At 44.9% G+C, this 19,426-nt stretch overlaps 1 protein-coding gene across 3 annotated transcripts in view; it reads right to left on the bottom strand.

Annotated features, from left to right (window-relative positions):
• Positions 1-19,426, bottom strand: part of FRMD4A (FERM domain containing 4A) — a 592,045-nt gene that overhangs the window by 285,200 nt on the left and 287,419 nt on the right. The gene's annotated exons all lie outside the window — the stretch shown is intronic.

Genomic DNA, 19,426 nt, shown 5'->3' with positions numbered 1-19,426 from the left:
AGCTGGGACCAGGCTTCTTGTTAATTAAGCACCGGTAATAGGCAGGTCTGAGCTCTCCTTGGTGAGTTTGACCACAATTAAGCGGCCTGAGGCCTCTCTCTAGGGAGCACTCCACCTCCTCCGCCAAAACTCAGGATGGATTTCAAGATGGGAAAACCAGAGCAGCCCACGTGGTAGAGGTTTTGTGACACGGAACGTGTGTTCAAAGCCCAGACCCAGGTTGACAACCCCCTCCTCATTTCCAGTGGGACGCGTGGAAGCATTCCCCTGTTGGCTTTCACACCCCCAATCCTCCAGGCTTCAGATATTTATTGTTTTTTTTTTATTACAGTAAAATATATATAACATAACATTTACCATTTTGACCATTCTTAAGTGTACCGGTCAGTGGCATTAAGCACATCACAGTGTTGTGTAGCCATCACCACCAGCCGTCTCCAGGGCCCTTTTCATCTTGCAAAACGAAACGCCTGTACTCATTAAACGCTAACTCCCCATTCCTCACAGCCCCAGCCCCAGGCACCCAGCATTCTGTCTGTCCCTGTGAATTTGACTGCTCTCATCGTGTGAGTGGGATTCATACAGCGGAACCATGCAGTATCTGTCCTTTTGTGTTGGGCTTATTTCGCTTAGCATGGCATCCTCAATATTCATCCATATTGTAGCAGGTGGCAGAATGTGCTTCCTCTTTAAGGCTGAATAATATTCCACTGTATGGCTAGACCACATTTCGTTCACCCATTCATCTGTCAATGGACATTACAGTTGTTTCCACCTTTAAGTTGTTATGAATAGTATTGCTATGAACATGGGTGTACAAATATCTGGCTGAGTCTCTGCTTTCATTTGTCTGGGTATTTACCCGGAAGTGCCTTTGCTGGATCATATGGTGATTCCATATTTAAATTTTTTGAGGAATTGCCATTCCATTCCGTACTCATCTTTTCCATCCCCTGCTTCTGCCCTGTCCAGTTCCTAGGCCTTTCCAGAGGCAGAAGAGGACTTTGCCCACAGATGGGCACAGAGCTGCTGACATCTATGAGTTGTTTATCGCAGTGAGTCCTGTTCATTAGGTGGCCCTGGGGTAGACCTATGCTTCCTTGCGTGCAGGAGCCTCCGCTAGCCCTAACATTTACCATGTCTGCTGGATTTGCATCCTCATTCCTAGGCTGGACCTGGGGTCCAGCTCTGAAGTCTAGTTCAGGTATTTGCTGCCAAGGCACTCTGCATGGCCCTCACAGTTCTCTCCTCCGGGACATGCTGTGCTGGCCACTCTCCTTGTCAGGCCCCATGGGGCCTTAGTGGTAAGGTAGGCAGGTTCCTCTGCTGAGGACTGGGGAGAGGGAAGGACGTCAGGAATGGCTGGTGCCCACTGAGCAAATCACACTGGTCTAGGGTGTCTGGGGGCTGATTGAGTTTGGGCCCCATATAAATTACCCCGAACATAGGCTAGGCGGTGTGAGTGAGGGTCAGGCATCAGAATGTGGGAAACTACCAGACAGGGATGAGGACCCTTTCTGATTTGAAGAAGGGCCTCCATCTGGGAGCAGGGTTAGGAAGAGTGAAGTGGGGCATTAGAACTACAGACCTGTAGGTTCTAGCCTCTGTGGGAAAGCAGATGTGAGTCAGGGTCAAGGGCATGCGCCCGCCAGTTTGGCCTGGGTTTAGGAAGAAACATCTACCTGGGTGCATATGGGTTCCTGGCACCCCTTGAGCCATCGGATGCCAGGTGTCAGGGCCAAGACAGCCTGCCTGCTAGTGCAGGTCATCTCCTGGAACTCTGCCCGCCTTGCTCAGTGCCACCTGAGAAGCAGAGTGCTGACAGTTTTCACACCTGCAGCTGGGAAGTGCTAGCGAGGTGGCCTCTGACAGGATGCTGCCAACTGGCTCTCAGTGAAGCCCCTCCCCACCCCCACTGTGCCCATGGATGACAGGGAAGCCACCTGTGGCTTTGGACATCTCTGTTGTCTGGCATGGCAAGTTTTCAGGACCTGTCTGGACCCTGAACCATGGACTGCAGGCTCCCTGTCCCAGGCATCAGCATTTCAGCTGATGTAGCACCCTCTCCTACCTGGTCCCTCCTTTCCTGCAGACTCAACGCTGATCCACCCTGGCGGCTCTTTAGAGTCAGCAGGGAAGCTTTCATGAAATGTTTTGACTTGGGTTCCCCCCTTAGGGATGCCAATTTTATCCATCTGGGGGGAGGGGCTTGGTATAGCTATTTTTAAAAAGCATGCCAGGGGTTCTAACAGGCAGCCAAGGAAAAGAAGCAGCACGGAGGTCTCTGTCCTGCAGACAACTTCCTTTGAGTCGTGTGGTTACCAATTCTCACACTGTAGCCTGCATTAGAATCCCCTGGAGGGTTTCTTAAAAGAGGGATTTCTGGATGGGGGTGGGCGCCTGGGTGGCCCAGTCAGTTGAGCATCCGACTTTAGGTTTCCGTTCAGTCTCAGATCTCATGATCTTGTGAGCTTGAGCCCCGAGTTGGGCTTAGCAAGGAGTCTGCTTGAGGATTCTCTCCCTCTGTCCTTCCCCCACTTGCTTGCTCTTTCTCTCAAATGAATAAATAAATCTAAAAAAACAAAACAAGACAAAACAAAACCCCAAAACCCACAGATCTCTGGGCCTCACTACCAGACTCAGTAGACTGGTGTAGGGCCTGGGCCTCTGCATGTCTAACACAGTCCCGCTAAGGCTGAATCTCTGGCCCTGAGACCACGCTTTGAGAGCCACTGATATAGGCCCGCCACAGCCCTTAATTCTCACATTTAGGGTGAGCAAGAGAAATGGAAGCGAGCTGGGCAAGTCACTGCATCTACTGTGTATGAGTAGCACTCTTCAACAGCCTCTTCACAAGCCCTGTGTTCGCCTCTGAGTATCACGGGAAGAAGCATTCCGGTGGAGTAGTGGGTCCGGGGTAGAGGCTCATAAATGACTTTTCTCCATACACGAGATGGAAAATCAACACTTAAGGACCTTCCGCCCGATTATTCCTCACCCCTTTCCTTGAAAGAATAATTGAAGAGTTAAAAGCAATGTTTTGGTAAAAGAAATAGAAGTTTCCTCCCATCACGAGGACGGCATACTGACTCGAAAAGCCTGAGTATTAGTAACACGTGTTTATTTCTAAATTAAAAGGTTTCTTAATGATGGGATATTTCAGTCCTTGGGTTCCCCAAAGGCAGGAATGAAGCAGCCAAACTGAGACCCTGAATCACTCACTTCTTTGTCCTTGTGGCTGGGAGGCCAGAACGTTCAGAGGTTACAAGCCGCTGTCAACAAAGAGCATTTAGACTCTAGTTTTAGAAATGAGTGACTCATGTTCGGGTCATTTTCTCGTCTATCCGCGCTCTCCACTCTCCCTAACCGTGAGGAGACTGCAGGCGACACACTTGCTCTTCGTTATCTCAATGCACAAAGAACACAAATGTTGCTGACCGCAGAACCCGACTTCCTGCTAAGGAGGATATCCTACAATTTAGTGGAGCAAGATTTCTAAGCAAAGCAGAAAGTCAAATGATTTCAGAGTTTGCTTCCCACCTACAACTAATGAGACTACAGCTGTAAAGGAAGAGGGGAAAAAAAATTAAATCACTCCAAGGCAGGAGCACTCACTATTATCTGTGGCTGAAAAATAAATACTCCATTTTTTTTTTCTTAAAGAAGGAGCTCTAAATCTAACAGAAACAAAATAGTTGAGATATGATAGAAAATGAAAAGTATCTGATCAGACAATAGACAAAGGTTGTTGTCTCAGGCCCACTTATTTTATTTCCTACTTGTACAAAACAAGATAGAGGGATGAAATAATCTCTTTCCTGCCTAACAGCCATGATCTCCCTTCCATCTGTGCAGAGGACTTTTTTTTTAAAGAGTGATGCACAACCTGTAAACATTACCTTTTGGTCATGCGAGGGTTACAGAGTTTTTTAAGACCCAAGACTGTTTCAGGTCTGTAGGAGTTCCAAATTTGGCAAACGTAAAAGTCTCATAGCGGACGCTTTGACCTTGGGAGGATGTCAAGGAGGGAAAAGCTATTCCAGAGGGGATTGTATGTTAAGTGTCCACAATATGCAAGGAAGGAATGCTTTTCAGAAAGGGCCATCTCAATGTGCCATGTTCCTTCCTTTCTCTCTCGTAACCTCCTGCACCAGGAGGATTTCATTTCTTGTCTAGTGCGTTGGACACTCATCCTGACCTTGCCCATACGTCTGTATAAAATGGTCAGGGTAAAGATAATAGATAGGTATAGGGACAAAGAGATGGATGATAGATGATATCTGAAATAAAGAGAAAGAAAAATAATCTATGTCCCCGTGCATCAGTTAAGAAACGTCAGAGTCTTGTAACTCAAAGTGTCCTGCGTGGACCCTGGTTTCAGCACTATCTGGGAGCTGGTTAGAAATGCAGATTCTCGGGCCCTGCCCCATGCCGCAGACCTAAAGAATCAGAATCTGCATTTGACAAGATTCCCAGGTGATCCCTTGTCCACTGAAGTTTCAGAAGCCCTGCTTTTGAACATTACAGCCTAGAACCGAGAACAGTGATTTTTAGTGACTTGTAAGTTACAGAAATCTCAGCTCACATGAAATCTTAGAAATCTTAGGTGGGAACATAAGCGATATGTCAGAAGTGTTCTGGTGAGGCAGGGCTGGGGGATCAAAGTCTCCCCAATACCCTCATGGCACCTCCCATCCCCGCACCTCTGTGCAGCAGCTGCTTCCTCTCCTCTGGAGTCAGCGAGGATTCCCAGCGCACGCACCCTAACACCTATGGCTTAGAGAATGCAGACCACCACTTGGAGTCTTTTTTTTTTTTTTTTTTTAAGATTTTATTTATTTATTTATTTATTTGACAGAGAGACAGCCAGCGAGAGAGGGAACACAGGCAGGGGGAGTGGGAGAGAGGAAGAAGCAGGCTCCCAGCAGAGGAGCCCGATGCGGGGCTTGATCCCAAAATGCTGGGATCACGCCCTGAGCCGAAGGCAGACGCTTAACGACTGAGCCACCCAGGCACCCCCACTTGGAGTCTTCTGAACAACAGCTAAACCCTGGCATATTATGGGTGCTTAAGCAGTAGTAGACGATCATTAACAATTGATTTTAAAGCAAGATGATGTATTGAAGACGAGCTCAGAAATTCCACAGAAGGACCTAGGAAGAGAAATCAAGGAAAGCTGGGGGATAGCATACTGAACACGAGAAGAAGACAAGAAAGACAAAGAGAAGGAGACATGGAAGGGGCACTGATCGTCAGGGCTGCCAGATAAAATATAGGGCACCCCGTTAAATTTGAATTTCGGATAAACAACACAAGGCCTTACACTAAACAGCTCTTTGTTGAAATTCAAACTTATCCGAGCGTCCTGTATTTTCATTTGCTGATCTGGCCATCCTGGTTCCTTCCTCAAGGATACTTTTCTCAGCAGCTTGGGTCCCAAGAGTCTCACTCTAATTTAGACCCCAGTCAGATTCCCTCCACAGAGATCCCTGGAGTCAAACTGCCTGGATTCAAATCCCAGACCTGCCACTGATGGCTATATGACCCTGGGCCAATGATTTCATCTCTGCGTCTGTTTTCCTCTGCTGTGAAGTGGGGATGCACATCCACCGTGCTCACTGCATAACTGTACTTTACTTTCTTGTCTATCAGGTCAAGTCTCCTGGGTCTCTGCGAAGTTCTGTCTGACTTTGTCCCAGGTCATTTTTCTCAGAGTCCTGAGATCAGTAAGGAGAGATCGGGGAGGGAGAGGAAGACGAGGTGCCTGAAGACCCGTAGAAGGAGGTGCTCTCCCCTCCCTCCCCAGGGGCCTGGCCAGCGTGTCTATCCGGTCAGTGCATTTCCTTCCTCCTGTTCCCAGAGGGCTGTGTCTGGGGATGTGCTAGGGAAGGAGGGAGGAAAATGTGTCACTTGATATTTGCTCCTTGACCCTGGCTGACCCAGCTAATTCACTGCAGGATGGAAGGAAGCACACTCCGGAGGCCTTCCTTTGCCAAAGCTTCTTGGCCTTACGTTTCAGCCATCAGGGAGCGAGATCTTGCTTCCTCGACACTTTAGCTGAGCTATGGGAGAGCCAATCGCCTGGCAACGTGGACAAGTCCTAGCACGGTGACATCTTCTATCTCAAGGTCAAAAATTCTCAGAAAGCTGCTAAATCCCGGAGCCAGCGTTTGGGAATGTGTTATTTTTCCCCTCAGAGTAAGTCTGACTCACTAGTGAAGCCTCGTTGTCTCAAAGCTTTTCTTACCATCTTTCTTCCCCTGAACTGCAAGATCTGAGACTAGATTCCAGTAACGGACTGTTTTTAAACATTAAACAAAACAAGAAAGCCAAGGTATCTGGAAGTATGTGGGGCTCAAAGTTCCCCCCCAGCGCCCAGAGGAGATCCTGGAGCCAGGTTCCAAGGTAAATTCTGACTCAGAATCCCTAATGGAATTGAACAATGATCCCGAAACTGCTATCTGAATGCTGTGGTTTCCCTAAAACAGTGTTCTTGGCTTTACTCCTCTTCTTGGCACTGACCCATCGCCTGCAGCAGCAAATCTTTCCCAGGAACCTATTGTTATTTGTGTATCTGATAGTTTACAGCAGAACACACTGACAGCAACATTTAGAAAGAAAAGGAAAAAAGAAGTGTAGGGTGAAAAGGACAAAACGGAGGCTTCCAACATCCTGGTGGGAACCGCAAAGCAGAAACTGCCTCTTTTTTGGCCCTGTGCACAGTGAGTTAGGAGGCTATAGAAAAGTCATTGTCAGGCATAGCGGCAGCCTGTATGGAAGGTGGGCATCAGACGGGGAGATTCCAAATGGGAGTCTGCACTTTCTGACCTTCCACTGGGGATACCCATCTCTGGTGTATTCTCTGTTTTCCCCAAGAACACCCCTTCAACTGCCACCAAGGGGCTGTGCTAAGTCACCATGTACACACAACGCACAATGGGGTGAAATGGAGTCACTCTGCTTTGTCGGGGCTGAACACTCCCAGTGAATTCATTCCCTTCTGGGAAGAAGAACTGCCTTGTTCAGAGCGCGATGTTCCCATGTCTCAGCTTACCTTGAAGCATTTCTGATACACCTGTTGGGATCATTAGTTCTGCCAAGAGAAGGGAAATAGCATGCTTTGTTCTATTTTTTACTCTCAATGGACTGTGTTGCCATTGTGTTGGTTTCCCTTTCAGAAAAGAACACAAACAGGAGGGACACTTACAGGATTCCATGCTGTTTGGCAGGGGTGGAAAATATAGGCATATAAATAAATACATGGAAAATAAGAGTAAACTAGGAAATGAAGGATAATAGAAATAGAAAAAAGAGCTACTTAAAAGGGTGGGATAAATGTGAAAAGGCTTCTGGAATGAGCTACCCCATTTGTTAGCTGGCTGCAAAGGTAGAAATGTAAGCTAAGAGAAGCATAGATACACGGCGTATCATCTCCTAAAAGGGATTTACAGGGTGGAATTTATGTAAGGGATACTGAAAAACATAAGGAACAATATTTTTTTTAAAAAATGACTTATTTGTTTGAGAGAGAGAGAAACAGAGAGTGCAAGTGGAGGGGAGGGGCTGAGAGAGGGTCTTAAGCAGACTCGAAGCTGAGTGTACAGCCTGATGCGAGGCTCGATCTCAGGACCCAAGATCACGACCTGAGCTGAAACCATGAGTCAGACGCTTAACCGACTGCACTACCCAGGAGTCCCAAGGAGCAATGTCTTTAACTGTCATTTTGAAAAAGCCTGGGAAGCATTTTTGTGTGTTTCTTTGGTTGGCTTTCTGATCAAGGCTTCCCGTTCCCCCACCCGCTCCCTGTGCTCAGACACGCCGCAGCTGTTCTAAGTGCCTCACGCACTTCGCCCAGACTCTTCCTCCCACTTTCTGCTTTGAATCTACTTCTCTAATTTCTCTGGTCTCCGTCTGACTGTTTCATTCCAAATGTTTCCAGCTCTAACACTTCCAGACTCATGCCCCAATCACCTGTCTGTGGGGCTTGTTTCAGAGATCATGGGCACCAGCAAACTCTGGCCTTGGTTTTATCTTCCGAAACTCCTGCTCTGTCTACTCGATCCTGCCCAAGACCTAGGTCGGTCGGCTGGGTTCAGGCCCAGAATAGGCTGCTGCTTGTCAGAAGAAAGGATGCTAAACATTGAGCCTCAATAAAGATGAATAAAATCTTAACTCAAAATAGTCCCTTCAGGGAGTTGAGAAAATATGGCCCGGGTATACTGATATTTGATTATTTAATTTCCTAAAGATATAGCATAAAGGAATTAAAGTAATGAATAGCTAACAGATCCATTGGTCTGCTTCTCCTGGGGGCGGATGTCCCTAGGAAGCCTTGGGCTAAGTGCTAGCAGGCTGTCAGTTCACAGTTGCCATATCTGGCAAGAGGCAGAAATAAAGCTATACTGAGATGAAAATGAAAGAGACATGTCTCTGCTGCGAATATGACAAGTGAGGGCTGCTATGCAGAAGGGACAGTTAAGAAGTGAGACTGGCATTGTCCTCCAGCCTGGAGCACCCTTCCACCTGGTAGGATCAAGAGTTCCGATGGGAAGAGCCAATGCTTTCATCAGAAAGAGAGCTGTGAATCCGTTCAAGTTCTCGCCCGGGTACTTGGCTGAGACCCCAGAATTCCCTTCCATCCAGCATGAAAGAAGTGATTTAGAACTAAAAGGTTTTAGTTCAGCTGTTACCAGTCAACCACCTTGATCATAAAAGAACCTCATTTTGGTTCTCATGTGGCCTCTGGTTTTGAGTAGGACCACACACTGCTGGTCTGTAAATATGGGTGAGCAGCAAACTGTATACCTCTGGGTGGTGGAGCCATGGCTTCACTGGCTGAAATTGTTCGCTATGGTTTCCTTTAACACTGGGAACATCTGCTGAAAGCAGAAGAATGTGGCTGATGTGAAGCTGTCCTATCAGGCAGTAATTAGACTGTGTAGGTTCAGTTGCTCCCAAGTTCTGTTCTCCTTGCTAGGTGATAAAACTATGCTCTCAGCGAAGAGGATGCTGTCTTCCTATTTCCTATAGCTGGAGGACATGCATTCAATTTATTTAAATGTATTTTAAAATTTGCATTTAACCTGTCAAAAGAGTTTTTTTTTTCTTTTTTCTTTTCTAAATAAATTCTAATTTAGCAGTTGGATTATGATGCCAGCTGGAAGGCCTGAGGATCTATTCCAGGATTAGTTCTTTTCGTATTGAGATGTCTCCTTTTTATGAAATTCAAGACCAGGGTGAGAAAATACATAGGTATTTAGGTTGGGGTGACACTCGTCTTATTGCAGAAGTTGAAAACTGGCATCTTGTGGGCCAAGTGTAGCCCACAAACGTGCTTTGTTGGCATGCAATGTTTTTCTTTGAGCTTGGATTGGTTGCCAGCATATAAAAATTGATCTCTCTCTCTCTCTCTCTCACACACACACACACACACACACACACACACACACACACACATTTCCCCTTACTTAGAAGTAAATTGCCCAAAGATTTTTTTGGGAAAAGTCAGAAGTGTGTTTCCTAGGGTCCCTTTCCTTATGCTACAGTTATTTGATTGCCTGGCTCGTATAGGGTTTGAGTTATAATGCCTGGATGGGGCCTTAGTTTACAGGACACCAAAGGTGAATAGAGGCATTCCAGGATTAACATGAAGGATTAGGTCCCAAGGGTACCATAGGAAATAGATATAGGCTCTTGAAAATAACCACTTTCTGACTGGTGAGTCTCAGAAGGGACAGGAAAGTCTTGGCCTGCACATTATACATGTTTCTCTCATGCCACCTTAAGGCCATTTGATTGAAGGAAAAAGGAAGTCACAAAGTCTCAAAGATACTTTTATATGCTGTTGCGCGTATTGGTTCAGTACCGTCCAGAGGGGACCGCAGAACACACACATCTAAGAGATTGTACTAGAAATAAATGACAATGAAGATGCTCTGAGCATGGACTCTGACTGAACCAAATGCCACAGGATATTAGTATTATCCCACAGAGGAGATGTTGAATGGGATGGCACATGGCCTGGGGAGCCTGGCTCCTGATCTTTGGACATTGGTCCTTGGGAGAGACTGCAGAGCTGCCATTGGACGCAATCATGTGAATGTATTGCTCTGTGCTGCTGAGTTCAAATCAGTAAGTGTTTCTGGAGGATTTTTTTTTTCTTTCACAGCTCCTCTCTCTAAAAGACTTGTTGCTTGAAAACTCAGAGCTGGAGCCCAGCAGGATGAGGGATACCCTCTCCTCTCCCTCTCCTTAAGTAGTGGGTTGACATTTTAACAACAGGGGTTCTAGGGCCTGGCACCCTCATTGCTGCCTAATGCATGGACCTGGCCATGCAACACAGCAGTGCAAAAGCAAGGGTGTTACTGCCTGTGTGCTGAAGAGTGTGCTCTGAACACTGGAGACTGAGCTCATCCACACCCAGGCCCAACAGTTCCGCCCCAGAAACAAAATAGGCTTATTCACCATCATCAGCCCAGAATCATGGGAGGGACACACAACATGTCTGCTATTAAAACCGTTCTCTCACTAGTTCAAATGTGATGTGCCAGAGGCACCTCCTTACCTAGAAGGGGAAAATAGGCGGGGATGGGGAAGGGAAATCTGCATGTCGTAACTGGGTGAACACTCTGATGGGATCTACTTCAAGGACTGTGTTCAAATCACTAATGGCTGTTATTTTCCTTCAACCCAATTGGCAGATAAGAGCCTGACTTCCTTCTACAGGAAAGCCACGAAAACCCAGTAAAACAGAGCCTGATGTCAAAGACATAACTTCTTCCATTTCAATTCAAATCCATTTGCTTTTACAGGCAAGCTCCGAGGCCCTCAATTCAGAGTTCAAATTAGGACTCGCTCATTTCAGTCCCTCAGTGGCTGGCTCAACCCTAAACTATACTTTCTAAATATATTCTGGGACTTGGCTGGGTTATGAAGCCCTGACACATGATTACATCAATCCATTTTTTAAAAAAATTCAGAGACCAAACAAAACAGAAGAAAAGAGGTCTTCTTCAGATAGATTTTAGGAAACCTAAAACTTCAAGGTGGAATGCTCGCTTTTGATATAGCGGACCAATGAAAGATATTTAAATTTTTCATCTTCTTTCTTGTGGGTTTTTTGTCTTTTTTTTTTTTTTTTTTTGGCTGGACAAGCTGTAAGGGACAATGCAGTTCTAGTTTTCTAGTTTTCTGATACAGGGTTTAAGTGTGTGTGGGGGGCGGGGGGAGATGTCAAATAGGAACACTGTGTTTCTAGGGTGCCATCAGGAGGAAGACTCACTCCTGGCCTTTGTTGTCATAAGCTTCCCCTCGTTACTCCCTGTCATGGCCTCTATTTGCCGTGTCCGGGATTGACTTTGGTTGAGTAGAAATTGTCCCGAGACTCTCTCTTTTCCTGTCTGTATTCTTTCCCCCTTCCGAGGCTGTGTTCTCTTCTCTACCTCACTGGTGCCTCTGTTTCTGGGAAACTATGTTGCAGGTACTGTTTCTCAAACTTGAGTACATGTTGTATGGCCCAAACGTTCAGATTCAGTATGTCTGGTGTGGAGACTGGGCCTCTGTGATTTAGAAAACGCCCAGCAATTTTGATACATAAGCTTTTTGATAACAGCACAATGAGATGATTTCCTCGTCCCTATCTTCACAGCTATCGGCAGCATCGGACAGCCTGACGTTCCCTTCTGAGAATTTCTCTTCAATTCTATTTCTATCTCACTGGCTGCTCCTTCCTAGTCTTCATTGCTGGTTCCTCCTCATGGAACTGACCTCTAAACTTTAGAGTGGCCTCAGGTCCGGTTCTCGGACATTTCCTTGTCACCATCTACATACATTCCCCAGGTGACATCACCTGGTCCTGTGGCTTTAAACACCATCTGCTAGTGGTATCCTAGTTTAACTATTAACTCTCTAGAAGAAGAAAAAAAGGCCTGATTTGTAATGTTCGATAATTTGCATGGTGCATTTCTCCCACCACGACCCATCTCAAGCTGCCCACGTGGGAAGAGATGCACACAATCAGCTTTTCACAGCCCATACGAGCCAGCTTCAGGGTACGCACCACGATGTCCGTGTTTACTTCTGTACCCCAGGGCTCCCACCTGCACACGAAACTTACATTCTTAATGTCCTCCATTTGAATTTTAATCATCTCAAGTTCACCCCATCCAAATAGAGCTCTCAGTCTCTCCCGTCTCTGCTGCCACTCCCACCAGCCTCTCAATAGTGTCTCCAATCTTAGTGTCAACCCCAGGCTACCGCTGCCCAGGGGACAATATTGACCCTTCTCTTCCTCCCTCACTCACCACCCGATCCATCAGCCAATCCTGTCAACTCTACCTTCTAGATAAATCCAGAATCCATTCATTTCTCATTTCTCAGCACCTCCAGAATATCCTCTGATCTAAACCATCATCATCCCTCATCAGGATTATTACACTAACGACCTAATGAGTCACCCTGCTTCCATCCATTCTTCTATCAGCCTTGTAGCCACAGCGATTCCTTCAAAACATGTCAGTTGATGTCACCCTTCTGTCCCCAGACCACTGGTCTTCTGTCTCATTCAGAGTAAAACCCCCAACTCCTTATCATGGCCCACACAGCCCTCTGTCACGGGGGCTCCTAGCACTTCCCTGATGGCTGCTCTGTTCCATGTACCCTGTCCCCGCCCTCTGCTCCACCTCCTGCCACGCCCCCCCCAACTAGTTTCCAAGCCCATCAAGGAGGCGTTGGCATTGCAACTCTTGTGTACTGTGGTTTCTTCAGATGGAGACGGTCCTTCCCCAGAGGGCTCTGTGGCTCGTCCCCTTACTCCTGTATGTCTCTTCTCAAATGTCTTCACCGAGAGACACATCATCTAAAAATGCAGCCCCTCCCATCTCCCCTCACTTTTTATACCGCTCTATTTTTCCTTGGAGGCCTTAGCATCACTTAAGAGACTTTGCTACATCCCCTGGGTCTAGAGCACTGCCTGGCATGTAGTAGGTATTAAATAAAAATCTGTGGGATTAATAAATAGTGTGTTGGGTCCTAAGTATTGCATTCCCTGCAGTGTTTGTATTTTGAGACTGATTTGATTGAACTTGGACCACATTTTCCAGAAATGATCAATATACTTCTAAGCCTTATTGGTTTTCCTGATTAATGTTCCAATAGAGGTATCAGAGGACTATGTGGAAGCATTATCCATGTGGAAATGTGACCTTGGCAGTAGAGGAAAATGATCAGAGGCGTATTTAGTGACTATCCCAACATACTCATATACAGATTCTGACTGGGAAGGAGGAGGACAGGCCACACACTCAAAAGTGGTAATTGTGTAGAGGAATTTCAGTAAGTTTTTCATGAGCAAGTTCTCCACCAAGAAGAGCTAGCATCCTAAAATAAGTCACCTGTTAAGACTAAAAATGACACAAATATTCATCTGCATAAGAAAGGCAGGCACTTTGCAACCCTATCCTTTGGGTGACAATTCTATTTGATTAAAGAACTGAGTTTATGACCATGAAGACATTCTTTTTTATTCATCTATTCACAGCCATTCAATAAATATTTATTGGTCCAGTATATATGCCAGGCACTGTTCTAGGTTCTGGAGCTTAGGAGAAAAACTGACCAAGTCCTTTGAAGCAGTGAGTTATTGAGCAACCAGAAAGGAAAAGAAAAAGGATGAAAAATCCACAGATGTGGCCTATCCATTCCCAGATTAGAAAACAAAGGTCCATGGCCATAATTTCTTCCGTATTGTTTTATACATGTAAGACAATATTGTTCTTAGAGGTGCACTGATGAAGCAATACAAACAAAAGTGGACTGTTTTTAACTGTGTGTCCAAAGAAACTCTAATGTTACACAGGTGGATGGTATTCACTCTGCTAGAGCAATTTATGAGATCTGTTTTCAAAACACCCATAGAAAGTGTTCAGAGATGACGTGATAGATTTTGTGGACATAGTTGCAATATGGCAGGTTGAAAAGCTTGGAAGGGGTATTGTCCCTGCTCCAATGGAGACAAACTCTGCAGGGCTCACTGGATTGGGTGTTTCTGATCTCAAATTGTCTGAAAATCCTGCATGAAGCTAGCCGCTGTGACTTCAGAAGTTTGTGTTTAATTACCCAGAAAGTGGCCTCCAAGTGCTGAGCACTGCCCAAGATGTCCCAGAAATATGGACCCAACTCTCAAGGAGTTTAACTGATTTTTTCCTATTGAGAATGACACTTTTGACTAAAAATCTATCATGATCCACTCAATTATTTCTTTTTCATGTGAAGACACCAGAAAGCACAGGAATTAGATAACTTCCTTGAGTTCCACCTGGCCCAGATGATCCATGTTGGCCATAATCTTACCTCAGTGTGGCTACACACTAGAATTTTCTGGGGCTTACATCCCAGTGCCTGGGTTCCCTCTCCAAAAATTCTGATACGCACTGGTCACCCGACCAGCCTGGACATTGGGATTTTTTTTAAGTTCCTCAGGAGCTTCCCATGTGAAACCAAGGTTGAGAAGTGCTGCTTTAGGATGAGTCATGGCATTTGACCCACGACATCAGTGAGAGTCCTAAGAAGCAGTCAAGACTGAGGGACAAGCAGTCTAAAGAGAGAAACCATTGCTTGCTTTCATGCCTAGCTGGATAATGTCATTTGGTGCAAGATGGGGAAGCTCCTGGGGGTCCTGGCCATTTGAATAGAGGTTTCCTGCCCTGCTTTTCACACTAGCCCGAGGAATGAAAACTCTAGAGTGGTACCTGTAGGGACAGCCTTTCCATTGTGCAATCTCATTCTGGCCAAGATGGGAAGTCATTGGTTTAACTTGGCATAAGCTACAGTAAGAAATAAAATCAATGTCAGTTCACCAAGTTTGGGTCACTTAAAATTGCATGGGACTAGCCAATATGGGGGAAAAGGGCCTTCCATGCAGCCTGTGAACCAGAGAATTAGAGTCCCTGCTAGGCCATGTTCTTCTCCAGAGAGCGCTATATTTATAGAAGGAACAAAACCTTATGCAGGATGAGGGGGTTGGATAATAATATGTGTGAATACACTGATCTGTCTGAACAGTTTCTTGGCTGTCTGCTTTCAATGGTAATAAATATCCACTAAAAGCCGTCTGCTGTATGTGTTTCTGGTAAAGTCTCACACTTCCCTGCATGAATACATTCAGAATGTAAGCACCACACACTCGACTATAGAGACTCTGTTGTATTCTGAATTCTTAAGTTATGCAGCTTAGCAGCTGTGATAATGTAATGGCTTGCAAAATAATAGACTGGCAATACGTCAACCTGAAATAACACATCAAATAATGAATAATGTGGGTGCAAAAAGGTTTAATTTATACTGCGTTAAAAATACTGCTCCAGAAATATCACACCATTTCAGTCTTTCCAAGACCAAAAAAAAAAAAAAAAAAAAAAAAAAAAAATCCTTTCACTTAAATATTCAAATAATTGTGGTAAAAGAGAATGCTTTCTTGTTTCTTTTTTCCCCCAATAAAAATGTCAAATTTACATTACTCTGTGAAGAGACATATAAGCTGAGTCTGGTCAGTTGTTCGCATACATGCTTTGCTCTACTTTAAAGTACATGGTATAGTCTAAGAGTTTAGAGTATTTGTCTCCTCAGTTTGTATGAACATATAACAGTGAACACATTTCCTGTCAGCAATAATTGGGTGTGGGGTAATTTAATGTAAAAAAAAAAATGAGGCTGTTTTTGTTTATGTCTTAATTCTGTTCTTCTTCCCAAATTTTCTCACTGAGGGAAGTTTATAAAAACTTTCAGATTTCATTTATTTTTCTCATCTAGTGAATATTTATCACACTCCTGTTATGAATCAGAGACCAAGCTGTGTTTCCTAAGGAGCTTGTCATCATGTGGAGATCTGAGATGATAGAAATTGGATGGAAATAGGGGGATTCAATGCAGTGTGATTTGCAGAGGGCTAGGGGAGCCCAGAGGAAAAGCACACATTCAGACTTGGTGGGGGGGCAGGGTTTCTGGATAGCCTTCCCAAGGGTGTTGCTCTTAGGCTGAAAGGATGTGACTAGGACATTAAGGAGGTAGAAGGAGGAGGCAGTGTGTCAGGCAGACCAAAGCACATGCAAAGGCCCTGAGGCAAGGGAGAGCATAGTGGTTTGGAGGAACTGCAGACATGTTCAGTATGGTGGGAGTCTAGCACTCTCAGTGTAAAGTAGGGGGAAAGCTGATCCTGGAGAGGGTGGCAGGGTCCTAATCATGAAGGCTAGTAATTACATTTAGGCATTTATCTAAGTACTTATCTTGAAGCAGGGAACCACTTAAGAGTTTTAAGCAGACGAGTGGACACAACGATGCCTCTGTTTTAGAAAGATCACACAACATAGAGCATAGACTTGGGGGAACAAGAATGGCAACTGTTTGAAAGTGAAAGATGGTGGTGGCCTGAGCCAAGGGGAAGGAGGAGGTAGAGAGAGCGCCTGGGTTCTGCTCTGGGTGTTCAGGTAGCTGGTGGACTGGAAACTGGAGGAGGAGCACGATTATGAGCGAGATGACCAATTCCATTTTGGACATGTTGAATTTGAGGTGTTGCATCATTCAGGAGAACAGAGATGTTCAGCCCTTCCTGGCATCTGTGGGTCCGGATGCTAGGGAGGATAAATCAGCGGGAAGAGGAGCATCCTTAATAAAAGTACATCTGAAACAGCTTAGCTGGGCCACAGGAAGCTTTGCCTACTTGTTCTTGGGTTTTGGAACTAAAAAGAAAGGTGATCTCCACTGTGATACGATTTCCTCATCGTGTAGGGTGATAGTAGTTTCATAAAAACATTACTCCTGTTCCAAGGCAAATTCCCAGGAAAAAGGTCCATATTGGCTCTTTCCTTAATTCATTTATATGTTGTGCTCTTAGATTCATTAGAATTTTCCATGAAGTTCATTTTTACCTCTGGAGTAACAACATCCAGCTTTGGAAGGAAGGGACCCTCTAGAAGCATATGGATGTGAGTAAGTTTAGTTAGTTGGCATTCGCATGCAATGAATTTGAAACACTTTGTTTTCTAAGTGTCTTACATAAAATTGGGAGTCCAAGGCAAATTATCACCAGGGAATTCTGTCTGTCTTGGCTTTACTGGTAAAGATCCCTAAAGGATCTCTCCAGGTGACAGTGAGGTGTGACTAAGAGTGTGTGTATGTGTATAAAGGCCATCAGCTATTAAAAATACAACCAAGTGTTCCTCCACTCAAACAGAGGCAAATTTTAAAAATACCCTATTATTAGTGATTGCTTTCTATATGTGAGGTATTGTGTTAGGTCCTTATATAAGTTTCCTTTAATCCTTAACAACCGCCCTCAACGGTGGATAGTGCAGATGTATAAACTAAGAACGCTGAGAAAGTCTGTGAAGATCACACGATTAGTAAAGGGTGAGGCTCTCAGTTTTGGGGACTGGGTGACCGCAAGCCCTACCCTTTCCACCCCACCTTGCTGCTTTCATTAGCACCTAAATTGTCTTCATTTCTTGTTTTATAGCTAAATTTGTGCCCTGTTATGTCAGTACTGTTTTGTTTATGCAAACCTGTATCCCTAAACTCTCCTGTCTTACCAAGCAAAGTATCTTGTATTTCTGTTGTTTTTCCCACCTTGCCTAGCTCCGTGATGGGCTCGTGGCAGTCCGTGCAACTATGAACAAGAACTGAGCCTGGTCTTGCAGCCCGAGTGTTTCTGAAATCAGGATTTGATGAGGGTCTAGACAACATAGTGAAAAAGGTGTGTTTCTTTTCTTTCAACTCAACTGGCAGTTGGAAAACAGGACCAACTGTGCACTCCTGGGTGCCTGAGGGCACAAGACCTGCCGTGGAAATCATTACTCTCCTCGGTCATGAGTCTTCTATATTCTCTTTCATGGTAAGTCCTGGTGACAAGTTGCTTACAACCCTTTGCTCAGGGGCAGGCTGCCATATTGATGCTTCCCCAGCGAGCAAAGGTGATGAAACAGGGACAGAACATACTGGGTCCTTAGACATGGGTCCTGCTCTGTTGTGGATACTATGTCCCTGGACAGAAGCTTAAATCCCACCATGCCTTGGCTTTCCTATTCCTACAGGACAAGGGTGATAACCCCCATTGTCCGTGTCTCACCAGCAACTCAGGATTGTAATGTGAAATAATGAATATCTAAGTGCATTGGAGTAAAGACAGTACAGACATAAGACCTTAAGATCATCACATACCGTGAGACAGTGGAAACCAACCTGAATGTCTGTCACCCTCTAGGCTGCTGATGTAATTGGAAAAGGTGTCGCTGCTTTTAATTCATGGAGTCCCAAGAACATGCTGGTTCTCAGGATCTGCCCTTAAAGCAGATGCTCCGTCTCACCTTTCCTGCCCTCCTTTTACACAAATGCTTGACTCTGATTCTGAAAATTGTCATCAAGTTGGCAACAGTATAAAATGCCCGGTTGGAATCGACACATTCATCATAGGTTCCAATTAGTGTCAACCTCCTTTAGAGTGGAAGGGGAGATGGGCAGCTCATAAGGAATGCAAGGGCATTCCTGTGTCTTCCTGTGAGTGTTGGTGTCCCAGCCCCATCGCTTCACCTCTAGCAACCGACACGCATAGGATGTCTGATGTTCCAGTGATGTGTGTGCTTCTCCTAAGGGCCCAGCAGCTTGCAGATCTAAGACCCATGCAACACTGATGTGTGCCCACGGGCAGAAAATAGGTCTGTGTGTCTTGAACGTAAATAGATGCCAACGCATGTGACAATGTTTTATGTATGATGCTGTGTTCGTAGACTGTCAGTTTTTTTTTTAATTGGTAAACAACGAATAACAGAAATGGTAACTGCATACCTCTGGATTTATTAAAAATCCATGATCTATCAAACATCCATCTGGAGATTCTAATGGTTAAATAAAGGTTACTACGGAAATTTTTTTTGTGTGCCTGTGCCCAGATAACTCTCTCCTTAGTATTGCCCGGTCCAGAACTCCAGTGTGTATAATTCATGTTTCTAAATGACTAGTTGTGAAAAGAATACATGATATAAACTTAGTTACCGTAAAGGTCAGAAAATTTTCAACAAAAGCTAAAATCATATCCAGTGTAAGCCTGATATACTTTTAACATTTGCCATAACTGTTAGTCTTATGCTCTAAAGCTATTGGCAAAGAAGGAAGCATGTGATAGGCACTTACTATATATTATTTGATAACTCTGATATTGAGCACAAGAGATAAACCTCAAAATAAAGACCTACACACAAACAAAATAGGAAGTGCAGCTTTTTTTAAATCAGTTACTCAGATGGCAGAAAGAATGTCACTTATCAGAAGTCAGGAAATCAAACCCACCTGGATTCTAGATAGACCCTCATATTTTAAAGGTACAACTGTGCTTTTATTACATCTAAAAATCACTGAGTAGTAAGTATACCAACCACAA

The sequence above is a fragment of the Ursus arctos genome, unplaced genomic scaffold, assembly GCF_023065955.2.
Source record: "Ursus arctos isolate Adak ecotype North America unplaced genomic scaffold, UrsArc2.0 scaffold_30, whole genome shotgun sequence".
NCBI lineage: Eukaryota > Metazoa > Chordata > Mammalia > Carnivora > Ursidae > Ursus > Ursus arctos.
This window is presented reverse-complemented; position numbering and strand designations above follow the sequence as displayed.